This window comes from Panicum virgatum, chromosome 3K (genome assembly GCF_016808335.1).
Source record: "Panicum virgatum strain AP13 chromosome 3K, P.virgatum_v5, whole genome shotgun sequence".
NCBI lineage: Eukaryota > Viridiplantae > Streptophyta > Magnoliopsida > Poales > Poaceae > Panicum > Panicum virgatum.
This window is the reverse complement of record NC_053138.1, coordinates 8,022,353-8,033,383: the sequence shown is the minus strand read 5'-3', so window position 1 is coordinate 8,033,383 and position 11,031 is coordinate 8,022,353. Positions and strand designations below refer to the sequence as shown.

General features: G+C 44.6%; 1 pseudogene; it reads right to left on the bottom strand.

The window, feature by feature from the left end:
- Positions 1-290: 290 nt before the first annotated feature.
- LOC120697276 lies at positions 291-9,125 on the bottom strand (annotated as a pseudogene).
- Positions 9,126-11,031: the final 1,906 nt, after the last annotated feature.

The window sequence follows — 11,031 nt, the reverse complement described above, 5'->3', positions numbered from 1 at the left end:
TTTTTTTTGGGACATACGATGCCTGCAAAATTATGCCACTGCTACCTGCAAAAGAAAAAAAAACACTGCAAATGCGTGCCTTTTCTTCGACAACTGTATCTTAGTGTTTCTGTTTCATACTTTCAGCGTAGCAGTACCAAAGCCGATCTGGAGAAAAGTTTTTTTTATTTGCCTATAACATAAGCCCTGACCAGGAACCCAAAGGGCCTGAAACAATCTCGATTGTAAGACCCAGATGTGCGGGCAATGGACGAAATGGTTTTCTCGGGTCAGTCCTGAACTCATCTGGATTCACTAGTAAACAAGTCTTCTCTTTAGCCACTAAATTTGATATGAACATCCACTATATTCTGCATTACATGATAGCATAATTCTGTTGTCACTACAGAACCCCTGGATTCCAGGAAGTAAACGGTACTATAAATCAGGATTCTTACAATCAGCGGGTCATTTTCCTTTTCCATTTTTTTTGGTCGGGTGGGGGCTTGCAAGGGTTGAGCGCAAAGAAAGATTCTAAGCTGAGGGTTGTTCTGTGTATGTACGCACCCAGAATACACGCGACTAGCTGCTCACTCTTTGGCTGTGCCAAGGACCAGGGATTTCAGTTCGGGCATCAGCCTTTCTTCTAGATCTTCCTTCTTCTCTCGCATTCGATCCGATGCGCAATCTTCTTCCTGCAGGGCAAAGACACGGTAAAAGTTCACGATTTTACTTCATTCCTGTCCAAGAAGATCGTTAAATTGTTCAAACATCATGCTCATGCATGAATAAACATGCAGAATAATGAATAGTTGGCAGGCAGTCCCTATATATGGATCCATGGCTTGCTTAGGGGTCACTTGTGTATATGCGCATGGTCAATAGTCCTCAATTCAGAAGTAGGAGTAACTAGATACTAGTTTGCAGTTGTTTAAGTGGACTTACATCATCAGTAACAGCAGCTTGTAGTGCTAAAAGTTTCACTGTAGTGCTGTGATAATCAGCCAGTACCTTGTAGGTTGAAGCTGGCAGCTTATCCTGCAGAATGGCGAAGGGTGGTACAATCACATATACAGATTATTGTTTTCATCAAAATTTAATATGAACATGATAAATACAGCATCACATAAGAAGTTCAAATATACAGATTCTATAAAATGTTTCAAAGGTTAACCAACTGAACACTAGAAACAAGAACATAACATGCCACAGGTAATTAAAGATTTGTAGTGCTGTTTCAATGAATTTTGGACATTGATGACGATTCCAAACTTCAAAAAATACAAACAAAAACTGAATTACATAAGATCAGCTAGAAGAATTTTTGAAAACAGGCAATTCCTGCCAAACAGAGAGGGAATGCATGTTCACTAAGCCCTAACATTTGATCCTCATTTATGAACTATGACCAGAAATACACGTGCCCGCAGTCTTATGAACTTGTCTACTGTGGGAACTGACCCGTCCACCATGTGCTCTCGTGCAAACACAGGAAGGAACCAGTTGTCTAGCAACTTCTACCAATGAGGTAATTTTTTACCTCATTTGTTCATGAGCAAAAAGGCTTTGTTGATGTTGATTTGTTCATGAGTAAACAAAGCTAGATGAGTACAAAATTAAGAAAGAAGTTTATCATTACAAGATGTGGGACAAAATTCTTCAGGAAGCCAAATGACAAATATGCAGACCAATGTGTCAAGCCATTACATCATGAATCTACCATCTGTAATTACTATTGCTAAAAAGGATCATATTCTACCAGAACTGCATGAAAGAGTATCTAAAAAACAATGGAAGTCAGAGTACTTGTAGTTACCTTCAGCAGTGCAATAACAGCACCGACAGCCCTTCCTGGTGCCTGAAGAGCCTTATTATACGCCTACAAATATTAAAACAGGATGCAACTCGAATCAATATTAAAACAGGGTGCTCGGCTGCAGCAAGGCAAACAGCCGCAGACCCCAGCAATTGGCCAGCCTGCAGCTGAGGGGCGGCTGCTGCAGCGGCAGCCGCAGCAAGTGCAGCCGAGCAGGCTAATAGAATGAGGATTCAAGAAATAAAAAGAAGAAAAGATATAGAGAAACAAACCTGCAGAAAAAGTAAAGCAACGACTTTTGGAAGAAAGGAAACAGGATCACTCTCTGAAGAAACTTGTGCTGTCAAGTCCTTCAATGCATATACCAGTTAAGGTGTCAAATAATTAGCTATTGAACTTTGGAAATAAAATAATTAAGATGTCAGGCAAATGCCAAATTTCTGAGTAATAATGTACACATTCCTCATGAATTTCCAGATCAAATGGGATGCATGTGGTTTAGGGCATGATATGCCAAAATTTAGAAACCTGTTCTTGGACTGATTATAAAGAAACAACTGGTTCATGCCAGTTCTCTGAACCCTGTTGTGGAGTCCAGAAAGCCAAAGAACATACCTTGCGATAGGAATGCAGCATTGTCCTCTCTAATCTTTTATCAAGCTTCTTAAATGTCAAGCCACTGCTTCCGAAAAAAATGAATAAACACTTTGATAATCAAGCAAAATGTGGGTTACAGTTGCAAACATTAAACATTACCTTTCCTCCAGTATATCTCTTAAGGCATCCATCAATGAATCGAATCTCTGCCACGAATTATTCATTTGGTTAGAAAGGAACATAAATTCCAGCTCATATTTTAAGCAACTTCATTTATACATCGAGACATGGCAATTTGCGATCAGTGTGAAACAATAGAACTACACTTACACGCTTGAAAATGTGTATATTTGGTGAGGTAACCATATGACATTTTAGTCATTAGGTATGCTAAACTTCCCATAATCATGATCTCATAAAATCTAAAATCATGCTTTGAATTAGATAAGAACAAATTTCAACACTTATCTTTAAGTATGGACATTTTTCTGGATACTGTTTTCATAATTATTCTACTTTATTCTACCTCACTGGTATAATGTCAGGACATTTTAAAGGATATAGGCACAATACAAGCAACTAAGGATTCACTAGTGTATTCTACAAAATTGGCATATGGCATCTTGAAAGTATGGCGCAAAACCATATTCAGTGGTGGAGCTTATAGTTAATGGAAGGGGTGAACTGACACAAACCTAGTATCCAGTTAGCGCATAGATGGTAAAACCTAGTAGGCTAGTATTGTTCTTAAGAAACTTTTAGCTCAAGTGGAGGGCCAAAACCCTGTTTGGCCTCCAGGCTCTACCACTAAAGAGCATCTTAACAATTCAGAAGCTTTATTGAAGAATTTCTAAAGATATAGCTTCATTGCTTCAAGAACATTTTTCTCATGTTAATTGTCCAAATCCTCTCCATTTGTGTGGGTAAGGCTTGGGACTTAAAGACAACCCTTCCCCAGACCCCGCACAGTGCGGGAAGCCTACGGCACTGGGTACGCCCTTTTTTAATTGTCCAAATCCTATCCATACCACAACTGCTACTGTGCAACTGCTAACACAACAACAACAACAACAACAACAACAACAACAACAACAACAACAACAACAACAACAAGCTTTTTTTCCCAAGCAAGTTGGGGTAGGCTAGAGATGAAACCCGAAAGAAATAAGTTCAAGGTTCAGGCACATTGATAGCTAGTCTCCAAGCGCTCCTATCCAAAGCTATCTCTTTAGAAATATTCCAATCCTTAAGATCTCTCTTAACCGACTCATCCCACGTCAGTTTAGGTCTACCTCTACCCCTCTTTACATTATCGACCCGCTCAAGAACCCCATTACGCACCGGCGCCTCAGGAGGCCTTCGTTGGACATGTCCAAACCATCTCAGCCGATGCTGGGTGAGTTTCTCCTCAATTGGTGCCACCCCGACCCTATCCCGAATAACTTCGTTCCGGACTCTATCCCTCCTTGTGTGCCCGCAAAACCACCGCAACATCCGCATCTCTGCTACACTCAGTTGCTGGACATGTCGCCTTTTTGTAGGCCAACATTCAGCACCGTATAACATCGCCGGACGAATTGCTATCCTATAGAATTTGCCTTTTAGCTTTTGTGGCGCCCTCTTGTCACAACTGCTAACACAATACTAGAATTTTTTTAGCTGATACACATTACAGAAGACGTAAAAGAAATACAAAATGCAGGACTTCAAGAAATATGCCAAATTGTATTTCATAATCAAAGCTAAACCTTTCCCTCCAGTGCTTCAATTAAAGCTTGAGCCTTCAATGATAATGCACCAGGAAGATCCTTTACCTGTTGAATTATTTTTGCATTTACAACAGAGAGTAAGTCCATAAAAGCTAGACCAAATGAAGTTTACATTCAGGATTCATGCAGGAATCGCTACATGACACATGGCAGAACTTAAATAGGTCAACTATACCAGAGAGGTTCGGTCAGCAGTGCTCAATTGAACGTGCTCGTCTTCACTATCCTCAACCTCCATTCCATTCTTCAATTTTCTGTCCTTATCCTATTGGTAGTTCAGTGCAAAGTATATGCAATGGTCAGGGAACTAACTCTAAAGAACCTTAGAATGATTCAAAGCTGAAATGGAAGCTAAAAAAAAATTTGTATTTCTCTAGTTCATCAAACAATAAAACACCACGAAAGACAGGGTAAAACAGCTAGAACAGCATAAACTGTGGACAGAAAACCATAATACGGCAACAAAACTATTCGTAAATAAAAATCTTGATGAAAAATATGTGTGCATGAACAGGAGTATAAAAGTTACCAATGTAATCAAAACTTTGTCAACTATTGGAGTGCCCATACTTTTTAGCAGATGCTTGTGTAGGATACCCTGCAACCAAGGAAAAAATGATAATCAAAAGGACCATGAGTAAAATGCTCATAACTAATTGAGAAGCAAGCAATCTTGTGAGAATGATGCCTATGGCAGCTTACGGAAGTAGCCGGATCATCCTCAAATACATCCAAAGCTTTTTCATAGAGTTGCATATCCAGGACAGCCTGATCACAGCAGACAAAGAATTACACTAAAAAAAAGAAGCAGATAAAGAATATATGACTATCATTGAAATGGTCACATGACATGAGGGTGCAGAAAAGCAATTTATAAATTAGAATAGAGCAGCAATGACATAAAATCGTGAGGCAATACATATATTGAATAAGATCGACAATTCCAAGACAGCTACCTAGGAAACCAAAGAAGCAGGGACAGTTCAAAATGAAACCAATGGGCTGAATTTGATTACCTCATCTATCTGCTTCTGCAGATTATCAAGCAAGCGCCGCCTCCTTTCAGCATTTCCTGACAGCATAGTGTTCCGTTTCTTCATCCATGAGTCAACAAGCATTGGCCTCAGGTGAGAAGACAACAATTTAAGGGGGGCATTTGAGTCATCAGAGCCTAATATTCATTAAACAATAAGAAAATCTTTTAGAATCATTTCAAGTCAACAGAAACTATCATCTAAATATTGATCTAATTCCTGACCTCCCAGTTCCTCTAATTCTGGAACAACAGCCAAAACCTTCTGCTCTATCAATTCATCAGGAAAGATATTTGTACTCTCTTTCATTTTCTCTGAAGCTTTTTTACCACCGTGTTTTACATCGCCTGATGAACCAGCATCTTTGTTTTTCCTATGAGCTTTCTTGCCCTTAACAGGAATGCTTTCTTCGTTGTCGTCATCCTTTTCAAGTGAACCACCTTTGGCAGACCCTGTCCCTTTCCCCCTTTTCTTCTTTGACCCTCTGTCTGATGAAACACCAGTACTGCTAGCATCATTATCACCAAGATCTTTTGTGTCCGAGTACTGACCAGATCCTGTTTTGTGCTCACTACCCAGATTCATATTCACAGGCCTTCCTTGACCAACACTATGCCCAATACCAAAAGAGTCCATATATTTCTCAAGTCAATAAAAAATACCCTGATATTGTTCACAAAAGTAGGGACATTGCATTAATTCAGAAATTGTAATGGCATAAAATACAAAGAGCATACAACTGCAAGAAAGGTTATTGCAAGATCATGAAGCCTTGAGGACTCACCTTAATAAACACATTACTAAAGACACATGATTCTCCAAATACCACTGCTTTAGAAGACTGCAAAAGAAACTTGTTTGGTCATCATGAGAATTCTACAACTAGTACTGCTTAAAGGCACCCACCTTGATAGCCTTCTGCAGGGATGGACAGATGGACAAAATTCTGGTTGCATCAGGGCCAGTAATATACGAAGGAAGAACCGAAAGAGAATCCATCCTGAAACCACAAAAGTAGTTGGCATAGCAGCAAACCAGTGTAATTGCACGCAACTAGGAAAATGCTGCAAAATATATAATCGTGCTACTCAAAATTGTTGATACAGTCCCAGCTGTTTCCATGAACATAACTTTGTTAATTACTGCAAAATGTGAACTAAATTTACTAGATAATTAGTTTCTGTAGCTCGTTATCATTTGATCAGTTTACATCCTTTGATCTTCTACTATGACGAAATATATCAAAGCATTTTGATAATAGTTCAACACCATGTGCATAGGGAGAGAATCAAGGAGAACTGAGAGGCTTAATTTTTTTTTCTCATATGTGCATAGTTAGGTGCTTGTAGTAGATAGAAGTGAAAAATTACAATTAACTTTTGAGATATGAAACCTATCAATACCAGTGTCCATTATCAATTGCATCACCAACAGCAGTATCGAGCATATCAACCACAGAAGGATGAACAAAAACAGCATCCAGTGCAATACCATCTGGATATCAGGCCTGCAGTAAATAATTAGATAAACACTTAAACGGTATAGGCAAATAAAGATGCCTGGAACAGAAAGTGCACATCAACTCAAGTACCTCCAGGTACTGTTTAGGCTGAGGGATTGCAAGTTTCTGAAGCACGTCATACCCAATATAAGAGTTCTGTACAAAAAAATGAACAAGTCAATACAAAGAGAGATGATGCACAACAATAATGCAGAGTACGTGATATAAATCAAGTTGATTGTGTTAAATACTAGACATAGAGATTTGGGTAGTGCTAACAAGAAACCACCTGTATGTGGCAGGATGCATGGGTGAGCGTGCATGTAAATGCAAAAATACCACACACAATTAGTTAGGTCGTGTCTAGGTTCATACACATTTTATTCTGTGAAGTCTGGTTGTGCCACTATCTCAAAATACTCTGATCTAACGTATACTGAAATGTAGGAAGTAAAATGTAAGTTACAAATATCTCAACCTGTGAGAAAAAAGGCATCAACACTCTCCTTTTGAGCATGGGCAAAAACCTAAAAGAGAAGAGAAACACAAGAATGTTAAACACAGTTTAAGAATTAAGAATATCAAGTAAACAATTGCAGATCTTACAGCTGGTGTCCACTGCCCTCCTGCGCGGATTGATCCCAGTACAGCACCCTCTTTTAGCAAACCATTGAAAATGGACTGGAAGAATGAACCTTCCACAGAAACTCCACTAGCACCATGCATCTCTTGAAGCTGTTGCTGTAAAGAGTTCCAAACAGATGGCAAGTTTGTTGGGACTGTTATACCCCTTGCCGCACCACGGACCATGGCAGTAATTCGTGAGACGTAAGCTGGAGTATATAGATGTCCACCTTCTAGCCTTCCTTTCACCTGGAAGGAGGGCAATAATAATAGCATAACATATATGTAAAAGTTTTTTTTAAAAAAAATTGGAACGCATGTAAAATTTGAAAATGGCATATCGCAACAGGGAGATTTAATTATATTATAGTCAAATTTAGAACATGGGGAAATTGACTAAACATTCTGATGCTAAGCATCAGATTTGGGAAGACAAATGCCAATGACCCATGAAATGAAGCACCAGAAATAGCAGAGACTAAAAACATACAGTACTGCCTGAAAGCATGTTATGGTTTTTCTCGGAGCTGATCCATTTAAAGCAGCTAATTCATTATTCTTGAAATTGCAGATTGTATCAAGATTATTAAATTCAAATTACAGAACAGCAACATATGAACTGCAGCTACAAGAAAAAAACATGAGAAGCTTACAAATAGTTCCAAGCCGAGGCTCGAGGATACTGATAACAAGCTCTGATCCAATATGCAGCTGAGCAGCAATCTCAGCCAAGGCAATCTGGCTGCGCTCCTGCAGCTTTTCATTTATCTCTTCTGTCACAGTGTCCCAGTAAGATTGTGACATGATCTCACCATTTATCAACATTAGAGTGGGATCGTCTGAGACAACCTTCTGTGATTGCCTCTCAACATGGTAAAGATCTACACCCAGGGTATCTGATAGGTCAACTAGGGATGCACGGCCTTGCTTCTTGATCTCCATCTTAATCTCATGCTTCAAATGTTCCTGCCACACCATAGATGACCATTCATTCATCAGCTAAAAACATGAATTGTCAATCGAGCGGGTGCTTTGAACTGCACTGAAGAAGATTAATATTCAACAAGGACTCTTAACCTGCTAGAGACATCCAATTATGCTACTTGATAGGAATCTCTTATGCCTGCTATCCCAGTCAAAATATGCCAGAGAATAAATCTTCCTTGTGAACAATACAACCAATCTACGGCTTTGCTTCATATCACCCAATGCCCAATCGAAAACACCAATTCACCAGAACAAGTTCTCATGGGCTTCACTACTTTCGAAACTACTTAGCTATAAACCGTGGAAGTGGAGAGGAAAGAAATTCTCCCTTGGCGCCATGGTTCAAATCGTTAACCCCCAAATCTCAGACTAGGTTATTTACTCCCCCCAAATTAGAGGTTAATGGTTGAGGTAAATCTGACTCCAACGAGACAGATGAGGGCGGCGGAGGACGTACGGATGTGATGTACTCCTTCCCGGAGGTGGTGTGGAGGAGTTCGAAATCAATGATGCCGTGCTCCTGCAGCTTCTGCACCAGCTCTACCACGTTCCGCTCGGACAGCCGCACGCTCGACCGCGCGCTCTGCGCCGCCTCCAGCTGCCGCTGCAGCTCCAAAAGCTCCGGGTCCATCTCCTTCCCCCTCTGTTCGCGGTGAGTGCAAGGTGTGATGTCGGCGCAGCCTCGCCGGAGACGCGGGGAAGACGAAAGAGAGAACGAGCGAGAGCGAAGGGACGGCGGCGGTGCAGATTCCGAAGAACGACGAGATCGAACTGCGGGGCCGGGAGAAATGCTGGCTGGCAAGTGGGCCCTTCTGGAAGACGGCTGCGTCTGCGTTTTTTTAGTAAAATGCACGGGAGGTCCATAAACTTGTAAGAGTGTGTCATATAGGTCCATCAACTTCGAAAGTATATTTTTGGGTCCCTAAACTTTTTAATTCGTTCACCGCAGGTCCATACCCCTCCACGTGAGCAAGTATCGATGACATGGCGTGCTGACTGGGCATCTTTATCTTTCATGCATCTCTCCTTCCTCTCTCCACCCCTTCTTCTCTCTCTCCCACCCATCCTCTCTCCTTGCGCCGACGGCTCCCACCCTCCCTCTCTCCCTACGCTGGCGCCGCTCGTCCCGAGCCCCGCCACCAGCTCGCCGCTGTGCTCCGCCTTCGCCCTCGCCGCCGCTGCGCTCCGCCTTCGCACTCGCCGCCGCGCCCCGCCACCGCACTCGCCGTGGTACCCCGCACCCATCCTCGCCGCCGCGCCCGGGCTCCGGGCTCGCCGCGGCGCCCCGCCACCATCCTCGCCGCCGCGCCCGACCTCTGCACTTGCCGCGGCACCCCTCCACGACCCTTGCCGCGGTGCCCCGCCACCATCCTTGCCGCGGCACCCGCCATGGTGTGCGGCGGCGTGCGGCTTCCGCCGGCGACAAGGCCAGCGAGAGCGGAGGCGGGGCGGAGGCGGCCGGCGAGCGTGCCCCGTCGGCCTCGAGGGCGCCTGGACGCGGCCCCGGAGCTCCGTCCCGGCCGGACCCACGCGGGGCCAAGGCCCGCACCGCACCGGAGCCCTACGAGGTGGCCACCGGCGAGCACCCGCGAGCGCGCATGCGGTGGCGCCGGCCGAGCTCGCCCCTCCTCCCAATCCCGCGCCGCGCCCGTCCCTCTCCCTCGAGCTCCTCCACCGCGTGTGGAGACCGGGCTGCCGGGCCCCCATCGAGCTCCGCGCGTGGCCGAGCTCCACCGTGGGGCCATGGTGCGGCTCGAGCTCCCGTCGGCACTCCTCCCTCCGGTCCATGGCGGCAGCGGCCATGGCGTATGCCCGCGCGGGTCCATGGCACGGCGGCGGCCTCCCCGCGCCGGTGCTCCCTCCAGATCCGGTTCTCTCGGTGCGGCGGCGAGCCTCCTCGCGCACCTCCTACCAACGTGGGCGGCGCGGGGCGGGATGGCGGCTCCAGCGAGTTCCGCGGGCCAGGGGCTACCCGGCGGTGGAGGAGACGCGGAGCATAGGCGCCCCCTCGCCGCGGAGCTCGTCGGCCGAGCGGGGCCGCGGGGCCGCCCTCCCTCCCTCGAGCGGAGGTGCCCCCTCGCCGCGGAGCTCGCCTGCCGAGCGGGGCCGCGGAGCTCGCCGGACGAGCGGAGCCGCTTGGCACCCATGTCTGGAGGAAGAAGAAAGACTGGCGCCTAGTCAGCGTGCCACATCAGCGCTAGCTGCCCACATGGATACGTATGGACCTCCGGTGAACGACTTAAAAAGTTTAGGGACCCAGAAATGCACTTTCGGAGTTGATGGACCTATATGACACACCCTTACAAGTTTGAGGACCGCTGGTGTACTTTACTCTTTTTTTTGAGTTAAGGCTGCGTCTGCGTTACTGCCTAATGTCTGCATTCCCAGATTGAAAGCGGAGTCGTGGCTTTACGTGATCCCACGAAATAATTTTGAGTTGTCAGTTGTCAATCTGAACTATCACTAAGAGCAAAGTTAATAACTACGCCGGCTGCTGGCTGCAAGCAGTGGTAGGCCCTATAAAAATTTAATACACAATAGAGAGTGCAGTCAATAGCAGCCCCCGCAACATCTTTTCGCCGGCTCGAGCGAACATTTCGCGAGCCGTCCGCTCCACTCTCTTTCCTACTTTTTCTCTCTACCACATAGGATTTTGTCGGTTTCCCACTCATAATATTGCTCTAACCCATCTCGAGCAGCCAGAGATTCTGTCACCGAAGCATC